This window comes from Equus przewalskii, chromosome 18 (assembly GCF_037783145.1).
Source record: "Equus przewalskii isolate Varuska chromosome 18, EquPr2, whole genome shotgun sequence".
NCBI classification, from domain to species: Eukaryota; Metazoa; Chordata; class Mammalia; order Perissodactyla; family Equidae; genus Equus; species Equus przewalskii.
Genome location: NC_091848.1, coordinates 49,017,679 through 49,036,209, shown reverse-complemented (window position 1 = coordinate 49,036,209; position 18,531 = coordinate 49,017,679).

The following is an 18,531-nucleotide window of genomic DNA, read 5'->3' as shown; positions in this document are numbered from 1 at the left end:
TGTTCTAGTTCTGTGAAAAATGTGCTTGATAATTTGATAGAAATTGCATTGAGTCTGTAGATTTGTTTGGGTAGTATGGACATTTTAACAATATTAATTCTTCCAATTCATCAGCACAGTATATCTTTCCACCCGTTTGTGTCTTCTTCAGTTTCTTTCCTCAGTATCATTTGGTTTTCAGAGCCCAGATCTTTCACCTTCTTCATTAACTTTATTCCTAGGTATTTTATTCTTTTTGATGTAATTGTAAATGAGATTTTTTTTAATTTACCTTTCCAATTGTCATTATTAGTGTATAGAAATGCAACAGATTTCTGTATATTGATTTTGTATCCTGCGACTTTACTGAATTCATTTATTCTACTACTTTTTTGATGAAGTCTTTAGAGTTTTCTATATATAGCATCGTGTCATCTGCAAATAGTAACAGTTTTACTTCTTCTGTTCCAATTTGGATGCCTTTCATTTCTCTTTCTTGTCTGATTGCAGTGGTTAGGACTTCCAATGCTATGTTGAACAAAAGTCTTGAGAGTGTGCACCCTTGTCTTGTTCTTAGTCTTGGAGGAAAAGCTTTAAGCCTTTCGCTAAGTATGATGTTAGCTATGGGTTTGTTGTATATGATCTTTATTATGTTAATGTATGTTTCCTCTATACCCACTTCGTTGAGAGTTTTAATCATAAATGGATGTTGAATTTTGTCAAATATTTTTTTCTACATCTATTGAGATGATCATATGACTTTTATCTTTAATTTTGTTAATGTGGTGTATCATGTTGATTGATTTGCAGATATTGAAACATTTTTGCCTCCCTGGGATAAATCCCACTTGGTCATGGTGCATGATTATTTTAATGCATTGTTGAATTTGGTTTGCTCATATTTTCTTGAGGATTTTTGCATCTGTATTCATTAAGGATATTGGCCTGTAATTTTAGCTTTTTTTTTTTTTTTGTAGTGTCTTTGGTTTTGGAATCAGGGTAATGCTGGTCTCATAGAATGAGTTTGGACGTATTCCTTCTTCAATTTTTTTGGAATAATTTGATAAGGATAGGTATTAACTCTTCTTTAAACGTTTAGGGGACTCTACCTGTGAAACCATCTCGTCCTGGACTTTTGATTGTTGGGAGTTTTTTGATTAGTGATTCAATTTCATTACTAGTAATCAGTCTGTTCAGATTTTCTATTCCTTTTGATTCAGATTTGGAAGATTGTGTGTTTCTAAGAATTTATCCATTTTTTTCTAGGTTGTCCAATTTGTTAGCATATAATTGTTCATGGTAATCTTTTATGATCTTTTGTATTTCTGTGTTGTTGGTTGTAACATCTCCTCTTTCATTTCTGATTTTGTTTATTTGAGCCCTCTCTTTTTTTCTCTTGATGAGCCTAGGTAAAGTTTTATTAATTTTATTTATCTTCTCTAAGAGCTATCTCTTAGTTTCATTGATCTTTTCTCTTGATTTTTTTTTTTTTAGTCTCTATTTCATATATTTCCACTCTGATCTTTCTTACTTCTACTAACTTTAGGCTTTGTTTGTTTTTCTTTTTCCGATTCCTTTAGGTGTAGTGTTCAATTGTTTTATTTGAGTTTTCTCTTGTATCTTGAGGTGGGCCTGTGTCGCTATAAATTTCACTCTTAGAACTGCTTTTCTTGTATCTTATATATTTTAGAACGTTGTTTTTTCCATTTTCATTTGTCTCAAGGTATTTTTTAAATTTCTTCTTTAATTTCTTCATTGACTCATTGGTTGTTTAGTATCATGTTCGTTAGCCTCCATGTGTCTGTATTTTTTTCAGTTTTCTTCTTATAATTGTTTTCTAGTTTCCTACCATTATGGTTGGAACAGTTGCTTAATATTATTTGAATCTTCTTAAATTTCTTGGGACTTATTTTGTGGCCTAACATGAGATGTATCCTGGAGAATGTTCCAGCTGCACTTGAAAAGAATATGTATTCTTCTGCTTTTGGATAGAATGTTCTGTATATATCTATTAAGTCCAACTGGTCTAATGTATCATTTAAAGCCAAAATTTCCTTGTTGATTTTCTGTCTGGATGATCTATCCCTTGATATAAATGGGGTTTTAAAAGTACTCTACTATTATTGTATTACTATCAGTTTCTCCCTTTATGTCTGTTAATGTTTGCTTTATGTATTTTGGTTCTTCTATGTTGGGTGCATAGATATTTACAAGTGTTATATCCTCTTGTTGGATTGATCCTTTTATCGTTATCATTGTTATAGTCTTGGCTTTAAAGTCTATCTTTTCTGATAGAAGTATTGCTATCCAGCTTTCTTTTCATTTCCATTTTCATGTGATATTTTTTTCATCCTACTACTTTCAGTCTGTTTACTGACAACCACTTTTCTACCTTCTACTTCTATGAGTTTGGCTTTTTTTTTTAGATCCCACATATAAATAATATTATGCAGTATTTGTCTTTCTCTGACTTATTTCAGTTGGCATAACGCTCTCAAAGTCCATTCATATTATCATAAATGGCAGGATTTCCTTATTTTTCATGGCTGAATAATATTCCATTGCATGTGTATATATACAACCTCCTTGCTAACATTCATTATCTCTTCTCTTTTTGATGACAAGCACCCATGAAATCACCACTCCAAACAAAAACAAAGATATTGACAATAATCTACTTCTAACCACCTGATTTTGCCCTCCCATCAACCCATGACCTTCCCTCCCTTCATCTAAGTTAACTGTAATCCTGAATCTTGTTTTCCCTTGTTTAAATTTTGTAGTTTTATTTCACCTCTATGTATTACTAAAATATGTATGATTATGCGTGTATGTGTGTGCGTGTATGTTAAATTAAAAATGGTCTGAGGTAAAATAAAGAACCAGATTGTCAGATAAAATTCAAACCAATCTAAAAATCTTACCAAATATAAAATTTATTAGGAATTTCAAAAATACAACCAATCAAGTGAGATTGAGAGAGGAGAAATAAGGAAAAGTCTGAGATATATAACAGGACTCTCCAGTTTCCTGCTTTCTGCATTGGACACACACTTTTTGACTCAGAAAAATATATGAAGAAGAATCTGATCAGATTTAAGAATCACCTCACACAACTGGGAGCACTTAAGTTGTGAAACATCTCCAGTTATACCCCAGAGTATAGATGGTATTCTCCAGGGAGACATGGCTCATCAACCTATAGATTTCAGGTGTGTTTTGGTTAGGCAATCCTAAATCAGGGACATCCTACTTATAGCATTCCCAAGGTGGAAATTCTTCTCCTAGAATACACTATTAGGCTATTTACCAGCAGGTCCAGTTATGTTTACAAGGCAATTATACTGGATTATTTGCCTTATTTTATTTTCTCCAAGAGCATCCCTCCTCATCCCACTGGCCAGTGGGGAAAAATATATTATAGTTGCTTTAACTCTTTCTTTCCAAGACACGTTCTATGGTGCATCTAGCCAAGCTTGACACGATAAGACATTTCCACAGAATGGCAAGAGAATGAGGGAACCATGCATTCTGCAGCTTCTAGGTGTGTAAGTTTCTTAATGGTACTTTACACCATGCATTCCTAGTGGTCAGTGTGTGAATGCCCCATTGCACAACTTGATGACATTTATGCTACTGGTTTATGCTGGAATAGTCACTTTTGTAGGAGCTTAATTTTATTAGTTTACTGACTAACAGGCTGCCTGATGAAAATAATTACAAAAATATTGCATAAATATTGTTACAAGTTGGAATAATACTATAAAAGGTAATAGTGTTTGGTGTTTCATTATAAGTACAGAATATGAATTTTTATGTTCTGGGACAAGTAAATCTCTAAGCATAAAGTGAAAGGAAAGTGAGTATAGGAAAACCTCATGAATAACTGAAAACTAAAATTTATTGGGCTTATAATCTTGTTGCTCTAACTTATCAGTGTATTGTCTAGTATAAAATTCTGTCAATTAATGACATGTCTTTCTCAAATGTAGCAGAGTAAACTCTTTGGCAAAATAAGTTTTCCAAGAACAAAGGAAATTAATTATTGGCTGAAAAAAGGCAGAGAAAAGAGCAAAAATACAAAAATATCATTCTACGATACACTCTTGAAGGGGAAAAAAATTGTTACAAGCCATGCAACAGCTGAGGATGTTAAAAACTGGAATACCTAGTTAATATTAGGATAAAAAGCAATTTTTTATCAAGTGATAATGTTGGAAATCACTTTATATCAGTATATGGTATAGAATGTAAAAGGATAGCTACTAGTATATGTTTTCCTTAAATTTGAAGAAAAATTTTGATTTACTGAGGATGAATCAGCCCATTTTATCTGTGTTTACAAGAGGGAGAATTGCTTGATCACTTTTTCTTCTGTTTATCACGGAAAGTGTATAATACAAGAGAATAATTTTTCTCTTAATTTATTCATTTAATGATTCTTTTGTGAGCCATTGGATTGACTAGAATAGGTTAAAGGTTATTAAACTAATAGAATATGTAGTTTCTGGAGAAATATGGCAGTCATCAATAGATCTTGATTTAGTGTTGAAGGACCTAGTGATAAATGTGGATATTTTCCATCACAGCTATTTTATTGTGCACATTTTCAGTACACTGTTTGACTCAATGCTGCATAAGCAGGTGACCGAGACTTGGTGACTCAGATCCACTGATGACAGGGCAATAGCAATTGATTAAAATGTGAGCATGTGATCAAAGATTTCCCTGAGACTATTGGGAAGAAAAAGGTTTTCCCCCAGCTCTCTCTCTCCTCTATGATGGGTGTTTTGAGAGGATAGAATTGCACCATTCCCAGTTCAAGAGGACAGTTTGCTTGAGAAAGGATCCAAAAACGAAGGAAATAGATCTGAGATTTAGAGAAGGCTTGATCAAGCCCCTAGGCTATTGTTTGAGCCAATGGATTTATTTGTGATTGAAGGTACATTTGCCATGAATTTTTAGGGTTTTTTTCCTTTAGCCATTTGAATGATGTGCTATTTTATCACTTGAAAGGGAAAGAGTCCTAAATACAAGGTATACTGTGGCAATTAAGAGCCCAGATTCTGGAGTCAAGTTAAATAGGTTTAAATCTTGCCCCCACAACTTGCTTATTGTGTGACCTAGTACAAGTTTCTCAATTTTTCTGTGCCGTACTTTCATCATCTACAAAAAATGAGGACAATAATAGTGCTTATCTCAAAGTCTTTTCGTGATGGTTAAAGAAGATAATTTATGTAAATTGTAATATCTGTAAATTAAATATATGTAAAAGAATTGAGTATATCTGGCATATCTTAATGACTCAGTGCTAATTTTAATTATTTTTATCTTTATTACCATTTATATATGAGTTTTCAGCTATTAAAAACTTCATCCAAATATGCAAGAGAACCTACCAACACAAAAATACTTTTTAGAGCTGAATAAAACAAAAGAATGGAATGGGAATCCATCACTACTATACCAAATTGAAACTTTACAAAATATTTCAGGTTTTGAATAGTTCAAGTAATTTTTTTGTAATTTCCCTCTGCTAGGTATACCCATTCTTCACCCATGCCTGTTTAGGAAGGAAGTATTAACTTCAGCAAGTGGTTCAAAGTAGAAAGCGCTGGTCAAAGGAATAGATTATTATGAAGGTTTATAGAAGCTGCTTTTAATTTGTTTTCTCTCTCAGGCATGCCAAAGAGGGCTGTGTAGTCCTCCATGAGCAACCTCTCTATAATTTCCACATCTGCATTTAATTGAAGTACTCAGATATGGGGGCTGCCAAATAGTTTTTGCCATTTTAATGAATAAATGTGAAATAGATTTTTTTTAATTTAGAAGAGAGAATGAGTAGGATATGAAGCTGAGGAGATGTGGAATCTGACTAATGATTCAAGCTATGTATCATCTAATCAAACAGAGATAGTTTGTTGAAAGATTCTAATTAACATTTATCTTATTGGTAGCACTAAAATAATCATTCAAAACAATTGAAATATTGTTTTATTTATTAAAAGTATGATTTTTATAAATTTGGTAAATTTGTATAGGTGCCAAAAGATGAACACTGATTTAATGTAGTGAGGCAGTGGGTCAACAATTTTCTAACTGGACCATTTAGAATCCAGGGAAATTTTGGAGATCTCCCTGGTAACCATAAGCATGTGAATGCTAGGGACATTTTAAGAAACTATGTATCCATTGATTTATTATGTATTAAAATTGTAAACACTTTATAAAAATTCATTTGATTATTTGAAATAACTTTATTATTATAATGTTATCTACTTTTATGTAGATATTTTGATTCCTATTTTATAGATGAGAAAACTAAGGCACAGAGAGGTATGATAATTTACTTAAGATCATAGAGCAGAGGGGTGGTAAAATCAGGATTCCAACACAGGGGATCTGGTCTGTGTGCTTAACCAATACAATCTTCTGCCTCTCATGATTAGCAATCACTTGAGAAAGGAACCAACTATGGCTCTAAATTACTTCCTATTTGTCTTCCTCAAGTCTCATTTTCCTGTTTTCATCTCTCACATTTCAGGGCAACTCTTCTCTAGATAGAAAAAATACGCTCATTGAACTTTGATATAACTTTTTGATATAAATAATTTTGGGGGCTGGCCCCATGGCCAAGTGAAGTCCACGCACTCTGCTTGGGCAGCCCAGTGTTTCGCTGGTTCAGATCCTGGGCGCAGACAGGGCACTGCTTGTCAGGCCACGTTGAGGCTGCATCCCACATACTATGACTAGAAGGATCCACTACTTAAAAATATACAACTATGTATTGGGGGGATTTGAGGAGAAAAAGCAGGAAAAAAGAAAAAGAAGATTGGCAACAGTTAGCTCAGGTGTCAACCTTTAAAATAATTTTTTGATGTAATTTTTGTTTTTTAATAAATAATCTCCTCTAAAAATGTCAAATCTAATTTCCCTTCCAAACATAGACTTAGTCAACCCAGCCAGGGCTCTTATTTAAAAAAGTAATTTTGCAATACCCATCTCAAAAGTGAATTGTCCAGCAACGTGTATGTACTTTAAATTATTTAAAAATATTTTCACTTTTAAAAATTAGATCTTAAATGTCTCAAAAAGAGAGATGTAACTTTAGTTTACAAATTTTATGGGAAATAGTGTCTACTGGGTTGTTCACATGCCTATATCAATTGTCCATATATTCGTTTGTTCAGAGCCCATATCAAATTTTAAACTTACACATGGTGAGTCCTTCATGTTTAATTCCTCTCAGTGCTACGTATATCCGTTCTCCACTCAATGACTACTTAAGAAGTTTGTTATTGACTTAACATGTAGATGAAAGTGGAAAGAGTATCCCAAAAGAGTAGATTCCCCAGGATGTATATGGAAACCCTCTCTGTAATTTATGTGCTGACCCAGGGGACTGTGGGATCCCAAGGTAAGTTGTTGGTCTCCTTGTAATGTGTTTCTTTGTCTTAAAACTCCTGCAGATAAAATATCCTTTATCCCAGGATAATTTAAGTCACAGATCACCAAAATGAGAGGCGTATAAAATTAATAAAATATTATATGTAAATTATGTTTCAATATAAAAAAGATAAAATAAGTATATCCTTAAGTCAAAAATATATAGCAGTAAACTACTTCTGTGTAAAAGAAAGGAAGGAAGGAAGGAAGAAACAAAGAAAGAAAGAGAGAGAGAGTGAGAGAGAAAGAGAGAAAGACAGAAAGAAAGAATCTCTATTTTAACACCAAAAAAAAAGAGGTGGAAAGATTCTTGGAAATTTTTTAGAAGTCAGAACATAGGAACAATAAAAATCTTGCCCCAAATCACACAACTAGCTAGAAATGGAATTGAGGCCATGAAATTTACCTAGGAAATTTTATTCAATAACAACATGCAGAATTTGTAAAAAAGAGATCTGAAGAAAAGTGTCCCATTTTCATGTCACTCTTGCTTTGCTATTTGGGGCACATGATTGGTAACATTAATAATCATCACCATTTTAATAACATTGTAAAAGTATTATTTTAGTCAATGCTGAATTTTGTGCTAAAATAAAGATTGTATTTAAGAAATCATGTGTAATCTCCTAAAATAACTATATGGCTAAAATAAAATTCTAGCTTTGAATCTATAAATCAGGAGAAAAAGAAAGGACTGAGGACACCAGAGACACCAGAGACTATCTTTGAGCCCTTTTTTCTCAAGTGATTTAACTTCAATATGTTTTGGTTTCATAAAATATAATTCCAAGTCGAGGCTGGCCTGGTGGCGTAGTAGTTAAGTTTGCATGCTCCACTTTAGTGGCTCAGAGTTCACAGATTCAGATTCCAGGAGTGGACCTAGCACTGCTTGTCAAGCCACACTGTGGTGGCATCCCACATAAAATAGAGAAAGATTGGCACAGATATCAGTTCAGGGACAATCTTCCTCAAGCAAAAAGAGGAAGGTTGGCAACAGATATTAGCTCGGGGCCAATCTTCCTCACACACACACACACACACAAATCCCATGTCACTTCATACTCATTAGGATGACTACTATAAAAAAAATAACAAGTGGTGGAGAGGGTGTGGAGAAACTGGAACTCTTGTGCGCTGTTGGTGGAAATGTGCAGTCACTACGGAAAACAGTATAGCAGTTTCTCAAAAAATTGTGAATAGAATTACCATATGATCCAGTGATTCTACTCCTGGGTATATACCCCAAAGAATTGAAGGCAAGATCTCAAAGAGATATTTGTACACTCGTGTTCATGGCATCCTTAGTCACAATAGCCAAAAGGTGGAAGCAATCCATGTGTCTATCAATGGATGAATGGATAAACAAAATGTGATATATACATACAATGGAATATTATTCAGCTTTAAAAAGGAAGACAATTCTGACAAATGGTACAACTGGCATGAACCTTGAGGACATGGTATTAAGTGAAATAAGCCAGTTATAAAAGTGACATATTCCACTTATATGAAATATATAGAGTAGTCAAATTCATAAAGACAGAAAGTATAATGGTGGTTGCCAGGGGTGGGGTATAGGGGAAAATGGGGACTTGTTTAATGAGTTTAGAGTTTTAGTTTTGAAAGATGAAAATAACTCTTCTGGAAATTGGATGGACAACAATATGAATATACTTAACACTGCTGAACTGTACACTTAAAAGGAGCTAAGGTGATAAATTTTATGTTATGTATATTTTACCACAATTCAAAATAAATAAAAATCCACAGAAAAAAATCATCCCAGTTGATTATAGTGTTGTGTAGTTTGGAACTACTGTGCTTATCTATATCAATGGTTCTCAAAACATGATCCCTGGATCAGCAGCATCATCATCATCTGGGAACTCGAAAAAATGTTTTCATTCAATATTTTATTTGGGCTACTTCATGGGACAAAGCAGAATTTAGATTTGTACTGAGTAATTTATGGTCCTCATTAAAATTAAAATTCATAGTGTAGAGAGTTTTTTGTAAATAAATAAAATTATAGGAATTCAAAAAATGTTCAATACTATTTTAGGTTTACCTTATAAGACATTTGTCTACAAGGTAAATAATTTCACCTTAAAAAATTTGTTCAAGCCAATAGTAATACAGATAAAATTAGAATAAAATGATCGCTATAAATAAATGTGAGAAAATTTTGTAAATGAATGGACATCCCCAATGGTACTATTGAAAATATTTTTTTCTTCCAGTTTTATTGAGATATAATCGACATATAACATTTTATAAGTTTAAAGTGTGCAACATAATGATTTGATATATGTATATATTGCAAAATGATTACCATAATAAGTTTAGTTAACATCTATCACCTCACATAGTTACAAAACTTTTTTCTTGTGATGATAACTGTTTTCTTTTTCCTGTGGAAGATTCACCCTTAGCTGACATCTGTGCCTGTCTTCCTCTATTTTGTATGTGGGTTGCCGCCACAGCGTGGCCGCCAACAAGTAGTGTAGGTCTGTGCCCTGGAGCTGAACTGGGCTGCCAAAGCGGAGCATGCCAAACTTAACCACTAGGCTACGGGGCCAGCCTAGTGATGAGAATTTTTAAGATCTACTCTCTTAGCAGCTTTCAAATATACAAAGCAGTATCGTTACACAAGGGCAAGTCTTTGGAGACACTGACCATGGTGCTGAAGCTGAATTCTGGATGCCCTCTGGTGTTCCAAGCATTACCTCGTTAGCTTCTGGATAATGAGAGTTGAGAGGAGGAATCCTGGGGTGGCAACGGGTGGAAAAGACCACAATGAGACACTTGAAGGATTCAGAGTATCAGCTAACTATCAAATGGAATGGAAATATCTCAATATTTTAACAACTGGCCTGGACGTACTGCTGTGTACTGATGAACGTCAGCCCTAGCTATATTTTATTGGTTTGTTTTGAAAAGTTTATGATCACATATATCTGCTAAATGACTTTAGTTTTAACACATTACACTGAGTATATGGAAATGTCATAAAATTTAACGTCTGGAGTTGAGTTGGATCAAGGCACTGGAAAGTTGGAGGTATTAATACAATAGCAGGGACTGAATTGTAGAATCTCAAAATAAAAATCAGGAAGAGTCAAGAGTGATCCAAGATAAGCATGTAATTTCACAAGATAATAGTTCAGTGGTTTTCACATCCTACTATTTAAACTGTGGCAAATGGGCCAGGAAAAAGGGTTAGAAGAACATATAATTTCTTTGTGGAAGAGGCTGAATTAAAAAACTGACTAAATAAAATGTAAGAAAATAATAATTCACAATGATTGCTTTTAATTACAAAGGTTTTGAACATCCTGGTGAATGCTGTTTCAATAAATATTTTTCTGTAGTATATATATTAATTATACTATCTTCCCAATCACAGTTGATAATTACTGTTAGCTTTACATTGACACACAGAACTTACCTTCTGTGTGCATTTTGTAAGGATAATCTAGTAAAAATAGAAGAATGATTTTTCTCAGACTGGAGAAATATTAGTTTCTTCATTTTATGGCTCTAATGAATCCTCTAGGAAGTTAGTAAAATATAACAAAAAGTAGTACTAAGAGGTTTTTTCTTTTCCTTTATTTTTGAATCACTTGAGAGTAAGTTACTGACAAGGTACCCTAGCATTTCAGAATACTCTAAAATATATTTCCTAAAAACAGAATATTCTCTTACATAACCAGACTACATCCATCAGAATCAGGAAATTAACTGTGACACATGCTATCATCTAATAAGCAGACCCCATTCAAGTTTTGCCACTCCTGTTGTACCAATAATGTCCTTTATAGCAGAAGTATCCAATCCACGATCACATGTTGCATTTATTTGTCATGTTTCTTTAGATTCTTCCAATAATTTTGTAGAATGTTATTTAATTTGGGTTTGTTTTGTGTCTCCTCACGATTAGACTCATGGTATGCACTTCTGCCAAGACTATCCCAGAAGTGATGCTTTATTTTCATTACATCTCATCAGGTAGTACACATTTGCTAACCTTGATCACTTGATTCAGCCAGTGTTTGTCATGTTCCTTCACTGTACATCACTCTTTCTTTCCTATGTATTCAACAAGTGTTTTATTTCGAGGTATTTGAAACTATGTAAATATCACATTGCTCAGCAAACATTTACCCACTAATCTTAACATGTATTGGTGTTTCTTGTCTGAATTAATTATTTCAAATAAGATTTCCAAATAGTGATCTTCTAAATGAATTATTCCTTCTATATTTAGATATTAACATTCTACTGTAAGTGACAGTTTCTCTACACTCAATTAATTAATTGTCAGTCTAGGCTCTTGGATTCCTCTTTTTTTAATGAGCTAAAATTAGTAATGATTTTTTATTTCGCTATATATTTTGTTTTAAAATAAACTTTTCTAAATGTAAATTAGCTACAATAAAATGAAATTTTAAGTGTATTCTTATGAATTTTGACAAATGTGTGCATCTGTGTCACTATCAAACCAATCAAGAGATGGAACGTTACTTTCACCTTAAAATTTTCTCTCAAAATCCTTTGCTGTCGATCTCTTCACCCACATCACATGGTCGCAGGCCACTATTCTTTTGTTTTCAGTCACTAAAGTGCAGTTTTGCCTATTCTAGAATTTTATATAAATGTAACTCTTCCATATGTACTCTTGTGTCTGGATTATTTTGCTAATTAAAATATTTCTGATATTTATCTATGCAGTTGAGTGTATCAGTGGCTTGTTTCTTTTTATTGGTGTGAATTTTTCCACTTCTATACCAAAATCTGTTTATCCATTTATTGATTAATGGACATTTTGGTATTCTTCAGTTTTGGAATAAAACTGCTATGAACATTGATGTACAAGTCTTTTTGTGGACTGGATATGTGATTTTCTTTCTCTTGCGCAAATACTTACGGGTAGAATTGCTGAGTTTTGTGATTAGTATATATTTAACTGTAATAAACTGCCCATTTGTGAAAGTGGCTGTAGCATTTAATATTTCTACAAGCAGCATGACAGAGTTCCACATGTTTCATATCTTCATCAATACTTGGCACTGTCAGACTTCTTTATTTTCACCACTCTAGTTGGTGTGCAATGGTATCTCACTATGGGTTTAATGTGCATTTTCTTGATGCCCAAGCATTTTTACATGTGTTTGTTGACTACACATACATGTTGTTTTGTGATGTGTCTAAATATTTTCTTTTTAGTTTTCTGTTGTGTTGTTCATTTTCTTCTTATTGAGTTATAAGAATTCCTTTTATATTTGTAATGCAATTCCTTTATCGGTTTTACGTATTGCAAGTATTTTAAACCATTCTGTGGCTTGTGTTCTTGAAAGTGTTTTTGGAAGAGCAAAAGTTTTTGACTTTGATAAAATCCAATTAAATTTTTTTCTTTTAATATTTGTTGCTTTTATGTGTCCTTACTGAAAAATCTTTGCATATTCAACAACAGCCTCAATGCTACTCTCGAGCAGAATTCTGGAGCTTTTTCTCTTTGATGTTCTCCACACTATAGTGCTCTGCCCTATAAATTCCAGCTGTTTCTGTGTCCTGAATGAACTCCAATCTCTCTCTCTTCAAGAATTTTTTTGTAACTGCTGAATCACTTGAGAGTAAGTTACTGACAAGATGCCTCCACCTCATCTGAATACTCTAGTGTATTAGCTGTGAGATATTCATGCTCTACTTGGATTCCAGTACAGAAATTATCTTCAGTCCAGAAAGTGTCTCCACACAGAAAGTCTGGGTGAGTTTTGGGCTCACCTACTTGATTTTCCTTCTCTCAGGGATCACAGCCATATGCTGCCTGTTGCTCAATGTGTCAAAACCATTGCTGTATGTATTTTGCCCAGTTTGCAGTTGTCATGGTGAGAGGGCCAGTCCAGTGCCAGTTCCCCCATCAGGGTCCATCAGGGTGGAAGGTCTCTAACAGACTAGCAATTCAATTTGGAAGTAGATATTTAAAAAGTAAAATGTGGTAGAAAACCATTCGTTCCTAGTGATTTCATTTTATAAAATTAAATCTCTGAACTCCTGAATCTCTAACGTATACTCTCAAAAATCCTACTAAGCTGCCCAGTTCTAGTTGGAGCTCTGTCTGGTTTTTCTCAAGTCAAAATGGAGCCTTTCAGCATATCGTGTCCAGAGTGAGAGTAACTGGAGTGAACACGTCAGTGTACCTTTAGGCATCATGATATTAAATACATACACGCATCCACACACAGAGCATGTGGGAAGATCCTATCCTCTCCAAGTCATACTATCTTTGAACCACAAAAACTATTAATTGTGGATTTTTCACCTTCTCATTATCTAGTAGAAGAACCCCATGATACTGAACTCTGACTGGATGATAAACGTGTTCATATGCCACATAGCCATTATTTCAAAAATAATACAGAATGAGGAATTTAGCTGTCATGCAGAAATTGGTGTCACTTTCTTCTAGATTCTCTCACTAGATCCTCCCACAAGATTCTTGGTTTAATCGTTCCTGTCCGGTATTATTATAGCTAGACACACAAGAAGGTGCTTGAAGGAAGCTTAAGATTACTTAACTTTCACTTTATATAGTAGAAGAAATACATTTAGATGAATTCAAGTTCACTGCCCTCTTCATCTCTGTTCCTTTCCCTTCTCCTCGGCCAGCTTTGTGGAAGGTATACAATGAGTTGGGAGGGCGGGATATTTGGGTGCAAACAGGGCTTCGTGCCTGGGACCGAGGAGATCATCTGCATATGTTTTATTTCACTGAACTGTTGACTATTGCACAGCAATGAAAAGCTTCTTAATCATCTGATGACTTCGTTATTCTATACAATAAAAAAATACAAGCTAAAGAAGTATCTGTATCTATCTAGCCATCTCAGTAGAACCTTTTTTTGAGGGTTGTTAAAAAATGTAAATATGAAATCCAATATATAGTGGCTTTGTGATGACGGCATAGTTACTCTCCAGTTTCTCAACTGTATTACTAAATTAGTGTTTCTCAAATTTTCATGTGCATGAGAATCACCTGGAAGGCGGGCTTTCCCCTGGATTTTCTGACTCAGCTGATCTGGGGCGGAGCCTGAGAGTTTGCATTTCTGGCAAGTTCCCAGGTGGTGCTGATACTGCTTGGAGAAACACTGACTCAGGAAGCCACGTTATCAGAACAGAACTGCTTTCTTCAGGCAGAATATTTCCCAAGTGGTAAATCTATTTGCTAACTCGGCTAACTGCCTGCCCTTGAAAATGAATGATAAATAATGCTTTTCTTGTATGTTTAAGTGTTTTAATTCCTGTATTTATAACAATGATATGTGTTGCGATGATGCAGTTTACATCTATAATTCCTTCCACAACTGAAGACTTTCTTTGTTCTAGGCAAGCTCCAGCTTTGGTTTCAGAAACAAGTTTTATGCTTGTTTGTTTTCCTCGTCAGACCAGGTCTGATCTATGCATTTGCTCTGAATACACGCCTGCATTCTGACATGTAAATTACTTTAGACTGTAAGTCAGTAATTCAGTCCAACTCTACATTGCGCCGGTAACTTCTTTTTTCCTTTTTGTCTACTATACAACATAAGATTTTCACACGATGTGCCTGTCTTTCACACATAGATCGTGATGTACTGTTTTCCACTGCTAAATGGAAGTAAATTCAAATGCAGATTATTAATTAAAGCATTTTCATGCAATACACAATTTATTTTTTAAAAGATCACTTCCTTTAACACATTCAATTACAGTTATATGCTAATTTAGACTTCTTCTACTCTTTGACTTCTTTCTTTGTTCTCTCCCTCCTAACACATGTACAAATGTGTGTGGGAATGCACACACACAATATACACATGTACACACACCATTGTTTAATCATCATAATAATATCAGTGTATTTATGTCTCCCTTATGGTTATAAATATAATATACCCTAAAATTACCTAACATTTACATGAACAAGAGAGATGTCGCATGGGATTCCCTGTACGTCTCACACAGGAAATCAGCATGGCTTAGTTTTATGGGAAATCTGCTGTTCCTTTGAGTTCAACTCCTAAACATGAAGAATATCAGTTACACAGTGACAGTCCCTTTCACATCCCCTATATACACAATAACATGCATTCAACTCTCTGTTTTCCAAAGGCAAGTCTTATTTATGGTGATTTTATGCCTTTTTTAAATCTTTTCAAAAATGACTGTTTTAATGTTCATTATCAATAAAGTGATTTTTAGAAGTATTGAGCAAGCAAGTCAGGGTCAACTATTACATACTAAGTATCAGTTACACAACCACATTTTTCATTTAGGTTCATAGGAACCTGGGTTCAAGAATTTGGGAAGGGATTCGCGCTAATTATAGAATAATACAGGAATGGAACTTAAAAATTATAGAATGAATCATCCAGTTTACAGATGAGGAAACTGAATTTGAGAGGCTGTAAATGACATGGTCCACGCATCCAAGTGACAGAGCCTGGATTAGAAACAAGATATTGTGATTTCTAGAATAATGTTCTTTCCACTAACCAATCCAGAAGCATAAATTCAAGAAGAATGATGACCATTAAAATTTTTTTTACTTTTATTTTGGAAAACAACCTAAAGGATGTTCTCTTCTCTTTATCTGTAGCCTCCACTCCATTCTCATCTTTGTGCTTAGACAATGAATAGTTGAAAGCTTCAAAGGAGCTGTGGCATTGCTGACTCTCGGGAAGATGATAACAGTGTGTAGCAATGGTTTATCAAGTTGTTGTAGTATGTCTAACATGAATAATTACCAAGTCATAGTAACAAATAAAGAGACCCATAGATTATAGGTCTCATCCATGCAAGAAATCATGTGTTACATGATCTACTTTGCCAAATATTTTAATGGACTCATCACATTATACTAGTTACTGAACTCTCAAAGATATAATGTTCTTGCAGAATAATACACGCGTAGAATTTTTGTGTTGTTTAAAAAACCAGTCTGTGAGATAGCACCATGATACTATTTTGTACTCTTTCCTAAGAGTACAAAATGAAACCAAAACCCAGACAATCAAATCAGGCTAGATGAGTAGCATGAATTGAAGCAGCATCACAAACATTTAATCAAAGTGAAATTATTCCCAGAGTCTGATAAATATCCCCTTATCAGCAGCACCAGCCCTACTCAGGGGGAAAAGCAAATTTTTAAAGGGCTTCACATCCGAGGTTGAGTCCTTCCAGCTTCCATAATATTGTTTTTTTCCACCTCGTTTAATCCCTACTGAGATCTTTTTAAACTTTTCTCTTTGTAAGCTTTCAGGATCTTAGAATATTAACACTGCAAGGAATCTTTGAGCGCATATAGATCACCTTTCACCTTATAGATGAAGGACACCAAGGCCCAGAGGAAAACATGACTTTGAAAAGATTGCACAGTGATTCTTCGGAGAACTGGGAGTGGAACTTCTGCAGATGACTTCCAGCCCATTCTGTAGCAACTCCTTGGTCAAGACAAATGGAATTGCTGGTGTTCTTGGCTCCATGGTTACTAATTCTTTGTTTGTTCTTCTCTATCACCCTGACACCCTTCACAGTAACTTAAATACCTTGAGCCCCAAGCCCAAGGGGGTTTAGATTGTTCTATGACTCTCAATTCAGTTGAAGCATTACCTTATTTATTATAGCAGCAGTTTAAAAAGAAACTTCTTTTAATAATAAAAAATCATGAAAGTGATTGTTCAGTTTGGAGTGTTAAAGAAAGTGAATAAATTGGTATCTATAAAGAGCTGCTTCCTGTTGGGTTAACACAAAGAGTGAACTTTACAGAAGTCTATAATTAAAATCTAAATTCTCCCTTGGTCTTTATATTAGAGGGCCAGAATTCTTGCTTTTAAAAAGATGACTTTTTAAGACAATTACTAAACTTCCTATCTTGTTCAGTCCAACTTCTCTTTATTCTTTCTTCCACAAAGCCACTGACATCACATTTTCAAGTTGCTGACTCCAACCTTGGGGCTTTGCCATGTTGTGAAGCAAAGGATGGCAAAGGAACTAACAATGAACTAAATGTTAACATGTGAATTCAAAGAAAAATGGGCACAGCCCATCGCTAAGGAAATGTCTTTGTTTTATTGAGAAAACACCAATGTGCAAGATCGTGCATTTTAGAGAGGTAGAGACAAGTTCACATGTGGTTCTTTATTATCAACATCACCATAGGAGGGAGGTTAGAAAGTACAGGAGGAAGTTATAAAGTTCGTGTGAGAAAATATGGATTTAAATTATGAATCTGTCTCTTACCAACAGGGTGACTTTAGGTAAGTCACTAAACGTCTTTGAACCTCAGTTTACTCATCTGTAATATGGATACAAGTATATCCATCTTCCCTGCATACTTAAGCATGAACACATACAGAGTTATTGTGATTACTAAAGACTATAATAAATTAAAAAATGCTTAGAATATAATGTGACATGTAGCTGTTATATTATACTTGAAATTCAATGGGTAGGACACATGAATGATGTAAACCCATATGTGGATACTACAGACTAAGTTTCTGAATCTCTCAATCCTGTAATCTGAATATCAGTATTTTAACTCACTGAAAGAATATCTTTGAGATTATGACCAAGCAGTAGAACATGGTTTAGCCCCATAGATGGAGACAGTCCTTTCAGCAGTTAATATAGGTGCTTTATGAAATAGGCATATCCTAAGAAGAAAAGATAAAAGAGAACATCTATCATTTGAATCATTTTCTCATTGGCTTCTATCAATTTTTAAATTATGTTCCAAAAGGGGGAAAATGGCTCTGGGATCTAAGAAATATCATACAAAAGGAGAAAGTATTATGAAAGAGGGATAAAATTTTCTCTGCTTTGCAGTGAGCTGTGGCAGTTGCAGGAGAGACAGTGTGTTCTGTGGGTGAGAGAAGAAGCACTGTAGTTGACTCGCACAGCATCCCCTGGCAGAGCTGAAGCACCAGGAGCCAGGTGCAGGTGATGATGTCATCCTGGGACTGGAAGTTCCTTCTTTGGGCCTATCTACAGGCCTGTGATTTCACAGCAAATGAAGGGGTGAGATGAGACGAGCTCATGCTGTTCACTCTGACACTGATGATT